This window comes from Biomphalaria glabrata, chromosome 8 (genome assembly GCF_947242115.1).
Source record: "Biomphalaria glabrata chromosome 8, xgBioGlab47.1, whole genome shotgun sequence".
Lineage (NCBI taxonomy): Eukaryota > Metazoa > Mollusca > Gastropoda > Planorbidae > Biomphalaria > Biomphalaria glabrata.
The window spans coordinates 2,123,385-2,136,893 of record NC_074718.1 but is presented as its reverse complement, the minus strand read 5'-3'; the positions used below and the strand labels follow the sequence as shown (position 1 = coordinate 2,136,893).

Sequence of the window (13,509 nt, the reverse complement as noted above, 5' to 3'; positions counted from 1 at the left end):
GTCGCGGCAAAGTAAGGAATTGTAAAAAGGGGTCACCGAGCTTAAAAGGTTGAGAACCGCTGATGTATAGAATGACTTCTTTTGGTCCGACAGTTATGCTATTCAGGGCACGTATGCCATATGGGTGATGAACATATGCCAAAAGCAGTCTTTTTGTTTGGTGAGCTGAAAGATGATCGGTGTAACAGAGAATACTTCCAATAATCAGGGGATGAACAATTAATTTCTTTCAGCATTTCTAGTTGCATTTCTCTCTTCTCTTTGTGCTCTCGCCAACTCTTTCAATATCAGCTTTCTTTTCTTTCCTTTCAATTTATTTCAAAACATCTTTCTTTTCTTCATCTTTAAGACCAAACAAGTCAGCAACTTTCTTTAGTTCAATATATCCAGCCATGTATCTATTAATACTTATCAAATGTACCAATGCATTCTGTACTCTTTTATAGATAATTATGATATCTAATATCTTTTATAGTTTACAATCACTGGACAACATTATCAAGCCAATACTGTTGTGATTAACATAACACACTCAATTGTCAACAATCTAATAATCAATGTCATAATCAATTATTATGTTTTTACAATATATTATCCTTTCATATAATTGTCCCAACAAGAAGAAAACAAAAATTAATACAATATTATAATGTAAAAAAAATGTATCAAAATTTATACCAAAATGTTACAATTATATAAATGATGATATGATGATGACTGAGTGTCCTTGCAATGAAAATTTGATTAAAGTAAGGAATATTTGAGCAGAGCAACACATTTACCTCACTCTCTTACCCTAAAGCACATTCTTTTCCAAAAGCAAGATTTAGTCAATATATAAAAACAAACAAGAACAGCAAGAAAAAGACAGAAACTTTTCAAGAAATACTACATATACTTAAAATATCAATAACAATGACTTATTAAAGACCCCAAGAAATTGTGTACAATATTTATACAATGTAAACAATAAACAAAACAATTCTATAAACACAAAAATCTACTAGTGTTAAATCTGCCACCTCTATACTCTTAATTTCTGATTATATATATATTACACATTGAAAAAAGACAAAATTTAACAAGGACACAATATCAGTGATACCTAATTTTGACAAGAACAATACTGTCAAAAGCTTTCGAAATATAGAACTTATAAAAATTAAAATAAAAATTACCAGTAATACATTTCAATACTAATTATCTTCCTGTAAAGTCAGTCAATACTAACACTGATCTAGCTCATCACTTTGAAGAGTTGCTTCTTAATCTTTTCCCTTTTCACTGTTAAACTTCAATAGAATACTTATCTTATCTTATATAATACAGACGTTACTTCAAAAAAGAAGATGATTACGTCCTACGCGTCATGCATTTAGTCATGCATATTAACCAATGACTTAAATTCTGCCAAGTCACTGGTTTTCCTGGCTAGCTCAGGCAACCCATTCCATGCTCTAATAGCACTAGGGAAGAAGGAGTATTTGTACAAATTTGTCCTAGCATATGGGACGAGGAATGTGCCTTTATCTTTGTGTCTTTCAGAGTATTTTATTAAATTTTGTTTTTGTATTTGAAGATTATGGTTCAGTGTTTTATGTATTATTGCTACTTTACTTTTGAGCCTTCTGTCCTGAAGGCTTTCTAAATTTAGTGATTTTACTAAAGGTGTTACTCTAGTCAAATGTGAATATTCGTTTGTTATGAATCGCACTGCTCTATTTTGTGTCTGTTCTAGTTTCTTAATGTTTTCTTGAGTTGAGGGGTCCCAAACAGAGGATGCATATTCTATTATTGGCCTAACCAAGGTTAAATAACATTTTAGTTTTATGTTCTTATTTGATTTATAGAAATTTCTTTTAATAAATCCTAATGCTTTGTTTGATTTTTTTGTAGTTTCATCAATATGTGGATTCCATGACAGTTTTTCATTTATTATAACACCTAGGTATTTTGCGTTTTTAGTCTGTGTTACTGGTTTGCCATGAATAAGATAAGTGGAATTAATTTGTTTTAGTTTTTTTGTTACTCTTAACAACTGACATTTTTCTGGGTGGAAAGACATGCTCCAATTTGATTCCCATTTCTGTAATTCATCTAATTCTCTTTGTAAAATATCTGTGTCTTGTGTTGTTTTTATTGTTCTATATATTATGCAATCGTCTGCAAATAATCTGACTTTTGTTCCTGAAGTAATGCAATTTGGTAAATCATTTATGTAAATTAAAAATAGTAGTGGACCCAAGACTGTTCCTTGAGGTACACCTGAGTTTACTGTTATCGGTGTTGATTTAGAGCCATTTATTATTACAGTTTGTTCTCTCCCTATCAGAAAGTCTTTAATCCACTGATGCAGTGGACCATTAATGCCGAAATATTGTAATTTTTGAAGCAAACTATGGTGGTGAACTTTGTCAAAAGCCTTAGAAAAATCTAGTAAGATAGCATCTATTTGTTCGCTATTATCTAAACCTTTTGAAAAATCATCAATTAGTCCTATTAGTTGTGTTTCACATGATCTATATTTCCTAAAGCCATGTTGGTATGGTGTGAGGACATTATGTTTGTCTAAGTGGTTTATGATGTTGCTACATATTATGTGTTCTAGGATTTTACATGTGATGCTGGTAAGTGATACTGGTCTGTAGTTTCCTGGGTCAGATTTTTCTCCTTTTTTAAATAGGGGGGTGACATTAGCTTCTTTCCAGTCCTTTGGTACTCTGCCCTGGTTAAGTGAAGCCTGAAAGAGTATTTTGAACACTGGGGCTAGCTCATTACTTAGTTCTTTGAGTAATCTAGCTGGAATACCATCAGGTCCAGAAGCTTTATTTGGTTTGGTGTTGGCTAATAGTTTTTGAATTCCATTTTCTTGTACTACTATATCTTCTATGTTGTCTACTTGGTTCAAATTCAGTAATATGTCTTTGTCTCCTGGGGCTGAGAATGCTGATGCAAAGTATTTGTTTAGAATGTTTGCTTTAGTTTCATTATCATTATGTATTATGTTATGTTCATCTTTTAATGGCGCTACGCCTGTTGTTTCCATTTTCTTAGACTTAATGTATGACCATAGGTTTTTGTTGTTGTCTTTAGATATTACATTGTTTATGTATTCACTCTGCAGCTGTCTGCTTACTTTTTGGGTTAAGTGTTTAATTTTTATATACTTTTTGTAAACTCTTTCTGCATTAGTTTCTTTAAATTTTCTATATAGGTTTTCCTTCTGTTTACAAAGCTTCTTTAGTCTATTATTAAACCAGCATTTATTTATTTTGTTTGATGTGTATTTAGTTGGTATTTGATTTTCTATAATGCTTTTAAGATGGTTTTTAATGAAATTCCAGAGGTCATCGACTGGTTGGTTAATGTCTTTTTCTAATAAGAATGTTTGTTGAAAGTTTAATGCAGCTTGGTGTAGTTGTGTTAGGTTACATTTATTCCAGAGTAAGATTTTTCTTTTGGGTTTTATATTGGCTACTGCTTTTATCTGACTGTGTATTTTTATGATCTCATGGTCTGATAGACCAGGGATAATACTTGTACTGCACAATATTACTATTACTTGAGATATATAATATACATCAGCACAAATTTACTGCCTGTGTCAAAATTTACAATTACTGTCCAACTTCAATAGAATATATATACTTGTACTGCACAAAATTACTGACTATTATTTGATGAGATATATAATATACATTGGCACAAATTTACTGTCTTCCTCTGTCAAAATTGCACAATTACTGTCCAACTTCAATACAATATATATATACTTGTACTGCACAAAATTATTGACTTTACTTTATGAGAGATATAATATATATTTACACAAATTTAATATTATCCTGTCTGAAAATGTACAATTACAGTTCTTATTGTTACAGAATAATATGGCTAAATCAAAAACTTGATAACTTGGGCTTCAAGACACTTTAATGAGCGTAATCAATAATAAACAATTAAAAACTTAACAATGATAGTCAATGTCTGAATATCACAGCTTTACAGAACTTGTACTTTTCTCGCCTTACTCTACTGGTCCTCTACTGTGTCAGCCTGGCTTGACCCAACCGTGTTGAAAAACACAGTCCATAGTCAGATAACCATATCACTGTTGATCTACATTGGGATTGTTTACATGTGTTTGGTTGATTAATCATAGAGCTACACTGCCCAGCATCACAGTTCAGTTATATTATTTTCATAGTTAACATAGTATACTTCTATCATACCAAGTGTTGTTCACCTAAGTGTGTCCTATCAGCTGTTGGAGCACCACAAGTGTCCTAATAACTGTTTAGGTTCCTCAAATGTCCTTTTAACTGATGGGGCACCTCAAGTGTCCTATCATTTAGTAAGGCACCTTTTCTCTCCTACCAACTGTTGGGGCACATCATGTCAAGTCACCTGTGTGAGCACCTCAGGTGTCCTGTCAATTTTTGGGGCTGCAACTATTAGGCTTCATATCACTTTCAGGATACATCAGATGTTGTAACTCTATCTCTATGTATATTTATTTATTTATTACTTTTAATTACTGTTATTCTTATAAAATCCGTAGTATTTTTTAATAGTAAAGTCTGTTTATTGCTTCCAGAACCACTTGTTTTTTTTTTCAGTTTCAGTAACAATATACTTGAAATGGTTAATCTCACTTCTTTTTACTGAAGGTTAGTTTTGTTTTGTTTACAGATATCAAGCTACAAAATTAGATTCCAATTTTTTAGGGTTCTTGTCAATATCTGCAATTTAAATCCATGTATAAAGTTTTGTTAACTTGGACTTTTTTTTATACAACTTTATATTTCATTTTTTTTTCTTTCTGAGGTTCAAATGTATCAATTGTTTTTGTTGGCAGATATCAAGGTAGAGAAATAGGAATCTACTTAAGAGTTTTTTAATGTTTGATTAGTCAAAATATTTGCACTATTCCTATTTCCAATATCTGCCAAAGTGTCTGCTAAGTTTAACTAGTAAAGATTAGGAAAATGGATTGCAAAGTCTTACATATGGACAAAAAGAATGCTAAAGATTGATCTCTTGGGGCTTGATTCAGTGAAAGAATGTTGGACTAACAGAAATGTTAAGGAGTGTGTTTGTTTCTATGGTGACAGTGGGAAGAGGTTAGCGATTAGTTGTGATTGATGCAAAATATATGGCATTGTTGTCATTTTGTCTTAGTTAAGACAGAAGACTCCAGAGTGTAAAGCCGAAAGGTTGTGTTATTGTAGTGAGTTACATTTTGTTATGAAATGTTATTACTGAAGTCTACTACAGTGATTTCATGTGATCACAAGTTATTTTGTCTATGTTATAAATTTTATAGTTAGTTTTGTTCACAAGGAAGTTATTCAAGTTATTTGAAGTTTTAATAGTTAAGATATGCTCTGCCTACAGCAGTTTAGTTGTCTACCAGCAGTGTACTGCTACCAGTCAACGATCATCAACATTAAGAAGACTAAATTAAGTAAAGCCATGTCTATTTCTACATCATTTTGTTGCTACTAACTTCTAACCTGGTGTTACTAACAACTAACTTGAAATGGGAGAGAGGAATTATTATCGAATTTATACTCAACTCCTCCAATTCCATACATAACTGACATAAAATAAAACATTAACAAAATGTGTATTATTATTGTAACATTTCCTCCACTTTGCTTTTTTTTTTTTTCCTCCTTGATTTTCATCATTTTTTCCTAAAGTGATTTCAGTTTTAAATTATTTTGTGCAACAAGTTACCAGAACAAAGTCAAGCATGAGAGGCCTCTACACTAAGACTTTGACTTCTCATAAGAATGGATAGTCTTCTCATAAGAATGAATTGTTTTCTCAAAAGAATGGATGGCTGCCTGGTCATGTGGTATGTGCACTGGACTGTTGTGGGGTCATCTTGATGCTCATATCTTGCCTGATGCTATTTATTCTGCTGAACTTTTGGTCAAGGAAGTAGATTCTCTTCAACTCTCAAGGAAGATTCAAAACATGTCAAACATTAGACAAGAATATCAAGCAAGTGCAGTGTACATGTAAGTAATGTTGAAACATTAGCTGATCTGCAGCCACTAAACCAGTTACATCAGATCTGGATAAAGTGGTCGCCTCCTCTTCATTAAGGCTAGAACAGAAAGATTTTATAACTCTTTTACTCCACTTTCTGTCAGTGTGTTTCATGGTCATTAGTCACATCACAAAGAGGTTTAGTTTATTAACCAGTGGTTGTGTATGACTGTGTCCTTTGTATGTTTTGTGTGTGAATGTTGTTTCTGTTGGTATCTATATTGTCATTGCTGTAGTGGTAATCCTGAGGATAATTGTAATTGAATTTTCATTTGTTTGGAATTTTAAACTAGTTAATCTGCTCTTTGCTTACAATTTGATGTTTAAGTACATTCTAAAAGAAATACAATACATAAAGATAGTGAAAGAAAAGCAAACAATGTAGAGATTGGCTGAGGCAATAGAAAGAAAGTGAAAACTCACAAAAAATGTGAAAAGAATAAACCTAGAGATTTTGAAACAATCTAAACAGTCTGTATTAGATGTCTTGGGTATATTTTTTTTTTCTGTAAAGTTTATTCATAAAATCCTAAGTTAAAACACCATAACGTGAAAGCCACATCATCATATAAGTTTTATTTAACATGAAAAGAAAAGCAACAGAAGAATTTTATTTTTTTTTTCCTTTTCAAGGCAAAAGTTTTTCTTATTCTTTTTTAGACCAAGGTTAATGAAGATGTAGACCAACATGAAGATGTAGACCAACATTAAAATGTAGACCAACATGATGAAGATGTAGACCGACATGAAGAAGGAATTTAAACCGAAATATTGATCAAGAGACGTAGGGAATAACATGGTAAGCAATGCAGTGTATATCAATTTATATTTTCTTTATACTAAACCCCTTATAGTGTGTAATGCACAAATTGTAAGACAAATTTCCATACGGACAATAAAGATTATTATTATTATTATTATAAAAGAGCGAGTATTCATTTTCTGGCGAAGCCACGGTCGAGTTTCGTTAAAGGAAAACAAAATTCATCGTAGTCCCTTTATCAGTTTCCACCGAGGAATTTTCTGGTGATGTGGCAGGTCTGCAGAAGTACCGCCCTCTGACAGGCAACGAGAATGTTCCTAGGAATGCCAAGGGCCTTGAAGGTATCTGTGAGGTCAGTTGTTATTATTCCCTCGGTTGATATGACAATGGGGTATATTGTTATTTTAGATAATTTCCATAAACGCTTAATCTCCAAGCCAAGGTTCCCATATTTTCATTGTTTTTCCAGCTCAGTTTTTTTTTACATTATGAGATAGTGGTACGGCGATGTCAATAATGGTAGCGGCCTTTTCTTTTTTTATCGATGAGCAGCAGATCAGGGCGATTAAAATCTACAGTTTTGTCAGTCAAAATAGGCCTATCCCAGTACAGTAGATGATGCGTAGACTCGAGAACCTCTTGTGGTGAGTATTTATAATATGGAGGAGTATCCTTACTGATCAAATTGTGTGTCAAAGCCAAGTGCTGGTGTATTAGCTTTGCAACTTGGTTATGGCGACCTAGGTAGGCAGATTCCGATAGGGCTGAACATCCCGCCATTATGTGTTCAATTGACTCACCCACATTTCCACATTTTCGGCATTTGTCAACAATATTGAGTTTTAGAAATTTTATTCTCGTAATTTTTTTTCTAATTACTCTGTCCTGTATTGCTGTGACTAAGCCTTCAGTTTCAGGGTAAACTGGTAAACTTAGCCATGCTAAGGAAGCAGCCTTGTCAATGTTGTCCCCATGTAATAAAGCCGGGAATTTTCCATGGAGTGTTTTTTCTTCCCATTGGCGAATCTCATGCCCGACGTGGTCCAAACCGACATTAACATCAACATTGTTTAGGTTCAGAGGGGTTGCATCATAGTCGTATTTGCGTAGGAAGGAAACTAGTTCATTGCTGGAGGCGTGCAGTTTTAATCGTATTTTGGAAACTTGCGTCTTACACAGTTTGAAAATGTTCAGCAATCCATGGCCTCCATCCTTCCAGGGCAGGTATAGCCTTATGGTGGAGGACTTGGGGTGTAAACATCAGAATTTGGTTAATAGTTTCCTCGTGAGTCTGTCAATGTCGTTATTATTATTATTATTAAAGCTTTGCCAAGTTTTGTGTTTCACTGACTATGAAAATGTTTTGATCAATTTTTGTTCTCTTTACAGTGAACATCTTGAGAGGGAAAACAATTCCTAGAGGCAAAGACACAGACACAGTAGATACATTAGAGAGTGTTTCCTTTTCTACCATCATTTAGAGCCTTCCTTGTGCTCTAAGGAAACCTGCCATTATCTTGAGACTTCCTTGTGCTCTAAAGAAACCTGCCATTATCTTTTGATTGCTAGGTGTTAAAGATGAAAGAAATGAACATTTCCCTAATGCTACTTCAAAACCAGACCTTCTCAAGACAATTTTAGTGATCAAGCTGCAATATGGAACCAATGAAGAATGATCCTAACCTCAGGTTGAGTACCCATGCTCACCTACTAGAGTGATGACACATTCTTCTACACCCAGAGTTATACATCCTGAACCCTGTAACCCAACCTCACAACATGGTTACATTACCAGAAGTGGTTGCGAAGTCAGAAAGCCTAACAGATACAATGAATAGAGCAATCATTTCTAATACAGGTACAAGTTCTCAAGTGATGTACTTTGTAAGAACTAATCACCATAATTGACTTGTTCTATATTTAGGTATATCTTGACATCAGTCCAGTGATTTGTTCATATTTTTTTTTTTCATGTTCTTTTTTTTTTTTTCTTTCTCAATCTTCTTGTTTCAGTGAAATGTTTTTATCTTGTTTGTTTTTGGAAGAGGGAAGTTCTATGATATATTATCATTATTATTATTGTATTAAGCAAACTTGTATGTTTATTCATGAATACTAATGAAGATCATCACTTCTGGGTCTTCTACTGAAAATGTTGTAAACACTAAACATGCCTTCAATTAACCTTGGATATTCTATAGAGTCACAACACCAAAGCTACATTATGCTTAATTCAGTTTATTATCTCCCCTGCTTTTGTGTGCTATCCTATTAATGTTCATTAGTGTCACATCCCTGCACAATTTGTTCTATGCTCTTTATGGTGTAAATAGTGACTTCTCATTGTTTAGCTTTATTCAAATATTGTTATATTATTATATTCAAAATAAAACTGTTCACATTTACTATGTTGTTACTAATATGAAAGCTTTGCTGTGTTGCTAAAAATGCAGTTTTGAGGTTTAGTCTAAGGACATCATAGATGAGAAATGCACTGAAAAATAAAATGTTCCATAAACAAAGAGTCTATTAATATTTACTATTTGGTATTGACAGACTTCACGTACGCATTGAATTCATTCCCTTAGTCTATTTAAAAGGTTCAAATACTAATTCACTTTGTCTTATCTAATGGTGATCATCTCCATATTCTCTGGTGTGAACACTCACTGTCCTGTTGGAGGTTAGGGCTAGGATGTAATATCTATTTCTGATGGAACACATGTAAAATCAACAGTAGACCTAGACTTTATTAACAGGTCATGCAAGCATTTTTTATAATTGTGAACTGGTGCTCCCAGAGCTATTTTTATGTATTGTTATTTTTACTACTTTTGTAGACTAGTGCTAAGCTGTATACATGTACTTTTCCCTATTATTACATGGGTTAGGGTGGAGTACTTCAAATAGTATAGTCAATGCTGTTTCCTGTACTGTTGACCAGGGGTCTGTGTGTCAGTTTTAATTATTCTGTACCTGGAACTGCCAGTAAGTTTCAGAATTATTTTTCTTTTTTTAATTTTACTATGTGTAAATCTATTATACAATGTTATAGCCATATATGTTACTTTATTTTTCTAATTGGAACAACTGTCAAAATAATTGACAACATGTTTTGAAAATATGGCTAAGCCCTGGCCAGCACTGTCATGATGGCCACTTCTAATGTTTATCTTGTCCGTATGTTTTTTGTATTTTTTGCTGCGTTGTTTTGTAAGTGCTGCTTTAGTCATTTAAATTAAAGTCTCATTTTTTTTTTATTTCTTCTCTATGTTTCTTGATTCTATTAGTTTGCTAGATTAGTTTAGTTGTCTGGTTGATTAGGTGACACCCTTGGTTACAGGCTGAGGTGTACAGTTACAACCACCCAGTAGACCTTCTGGCAACTGTAACTTCTTGTTAGCCCAGGCTAGACATGACCTTGGGCTCCGCCACGCTAACATAATACTAATATTCTCTTGAATCATTCCAGACAGCATTGAGACCACCCCTGTCCCTAACAATACATAAATACATTGCTTTAGTTGTAGAATGAAAGTGGAGCAAACAGTTAAAAGCTTCTCTAGAATTCACTTGGATGTGTGGTGGCTGAGCTGTAAAGTACTTGGCTTCCAACCATGGGTCCAGGGTTTGAAGACTAGGATTTTTAATTTTAGGGCTATTAGGCACCTTTGAGTTCACCCAGCTCTAATGGGTTCCTGACATTTGTAAAGGGAGTTGGTCGTTGTGCTGGCCACCTGACACACCCATTGACTACGGGACACAAAAACAGATGAGCTATATATCATCTGCCCTTTATATCATCTGCCCTTTATATCATCTGCCCTACAGATTGCAAAGTCTGAAAAGGGAAGTTACACTTGCATATATATTTTTTAAAAATTCGCTCTACATCAAAAGGCTTCCATTTTTTGTTTGTCATTCACTTCATCTTTGAAAAGTTTTCTTTTCGATAATGATTGAATATTGAGATCAAATTACATTAGTTGACTAAGAGTTTGTAGAGGATAATCACTGGCTAAATCTTAATAGCGCTGCCTGTCATATCTTTTTGGTAATGATTGAATATTGAGATCAAATTACATTAGTTGACTAAGAGTTTGTAGAGGATAATCCCTTAATAGCGCTGCCTGTCATATCTTTTTGGTAATTTTCCATTTCATGGCTGATTAAAATTTTTCATGTTCATTGAAGTAATTGCTGTGCATTTCAAGGTGTATTTAGGCCAGCACAATGACCTGCTGCAGTTACTTCCCTTTACTAATAAGTTTCAAATACATTAAATAGTTATCTCAAAATATGAATTCAGTAACATATATATGCAGACCAAATGTAAAAAGACTTGTATACAAATTATTTATCCAAGAGGACGTTTAGTTACTTTTAAGTTAGAGTTATGTCCTTTTGAAACAGTTATGATACCAATTTGTTTAGCCAAATATTGTGCTAAAAATTCTCTTTACTACAAATTTAAAAGACCTGATACCCAAAGGGATTCAAAGATCAAGATTCTTCATGTTGCAGTTTTTCATTGATATATTTATTTCATAAGCAGCTTATTATTGTATTAGTACAAAATTAAGATTTATGTATGCAGACGCATAGCCCTACAATATAGTTGATTCATCCTATCAATTCTAGAACAAGCTTTTTAAAAAATTATTTAAACATGTGTTAAGCTAATTAGACCTGGTTCCATAAGGTTGGAATTGTTAGTAGTGATATGGATAAAAGCACCCTACTACCAGTACATACATGAAATCAGAAGCTAGCAACTCTGAGACAGTTTGAAGCATGCAGTGCCCTTGCAGAGCCTGCGATCTCAACTGTAGTGGCATTTGCCATTCCTTCCTATAGCTGCAAGGAGAGGGGGGAACTGCTGAGTGGGTGACATCATTCCAACCATAGCTGATGCCTGGGAAATGAGATGATCCTTCGCTATAGAATCAGATCAAAGTTTTGAGATTTGCTGATAGTTTAGACAGAAACTTGCTCAAAGACAACTATTGTTACAAAGCTAGGAGCTAAACAAACCTGTTTGTAAGAAGTTTTTAGTGACATAAGGAAAAGACTGATTGAAATTTGTACAATTTTAGAATAACTAAATCTAAGGGTTGCTGGGGTGTGTGCGTGTGTGTGTGTGTAAAAGCAGCATTTTCTTTAGTACCAGTACCTGGTAAATATGTCAATGAACACATTGGACTAGGGCATGGCTGGCGAACCTTTTTCAGTCCGAGTGCCAATTAATTTCAATTTAAAAACAATGAAGATTGTTGCGTGCCCAGTAGGTCTACTAGTGACGCCGCTATATAAAAGAAGTGCTACAGCCAGTAAGTCAACTGCATGTTTAAAAACAGCTTAGTAACAATAGTACTTGTTTATTCAATTTTATTATCCTGACCTACAGATTTGAAGTCTTAGGGCAGGTCAATCAGTGCGACTTCTGCTGTTGTGTGGTAGACGATAACAGTTTGATATCTGGTGTATACCGTGTATTCTTCAAAATTACACATCCCGCACTTAATTCATCGATCAAGCAATTTCTGGCATCTGATTTAATATAATTCATTGTAGAAAATAAAGATTCGCATGAGTAAGTAGACGAGAAAATTGACAGAATGGATGATGCTACATTTATCAGAGAATTGAAAGTTTCAGGCAGGTCATTCCAAACTTGAAGCATCTCATTTTCTGCTAATATCTGAGGTTCTAATGATCCATTTAACCGTTCACGTTCAATTAATTGAAGTCGTATTTGTAAGTCAATAAATTTCTGTCTCTAAATTGCGCTGGACTGAAACTCAACAAGTTGCATTTCAAAGTCGTGTAATCAAAATCTACTGTATCTGGATATTTTATACATTTGGAGGTGTACTCGAATTTTCAAAATTGTTCAAAACGCAGTGAAATTTGTTCAGCAGTTATGTCAATTATCTCTAAAAACAATCTTTTCTGATAATCTTTGCCGGTAGTATCATGAACTTCTAAATCATCATAAAATTTCTTCCGTTTGTTAAAATATTTTAATTCTTCCTTCTCTATGTCACGTTTGTAAATCTTCAACTTTTTCTCAAATGCTGTCAAGATGTCAAATGCCTGATCGACAGATTTTCCGAAACCTTGCAACTTCGTATTAAGTTCATTTAAATGGGATGAAAAATCGGTAAAAAAACATTAGTCTGCTAAGCCAGTCAACATGTGTCAATTCTGAGCAATTTTGTTTGTTATCATCCATAAATATTCGAATTTCATCAAGGCGTTCCACAAACCGTTCCAGAACGTGACCTCGGCTTAGCCAACGTACGTTGTTGTACATTAATAAGCCAGAGTAACTGGATTGAACTTCATTTAGCAGCTGTTCAAATTTTCTCTTATTCAAAACACGGGCAGTAATGAAGTTTACGGTTTTTGTTACACATTTCATAATGTCTTCAAGTTCCTTTAAGCCGTTTTTTTAACATAGGGCTTGTTGGTGCACAATGCAGTGAAAAGTTATTAGTGGGTGTCCAACATGTCCTGTAAACAAAGTAACGAAACCTGCATCTTTTCCAGTCATACTTGGAGCACCATCAGTTGTAACAGAAACCATTTTTTTTTAGATCTACACCTGCATTTCTGAGTTCAGTCACAACAGTTTGACATATATCTGCACCTGTTGTTGTCGTTGGTAAAGTTGCTAATTTTAT

At 33.7% G+C, this 13,509-nt stretch overlaps 1 long non-coding RNA gene across 1 annotated transcript; it reads left to right on the top strand.

The window, feature by feature from the left end:
- Positions 1 to 3,584: 3,584 nt before the first annotated feature.
- On the top strand, positions 3,585 to 8,921 carry LOC129927589 (uncharacterized). Its single transcript, XR_008779167.1, has 3 exons — positions 3,585 to 6,029; positions 6,721 to 6,859; positions 8,213 to 8,921. It is a non-coding gene; the product is annotated as an uncharacterized LOC129927589 (long non-coding RNA).
- Positions 8,922 to 13,509: the final 4,588 nt, after the last annotated feature.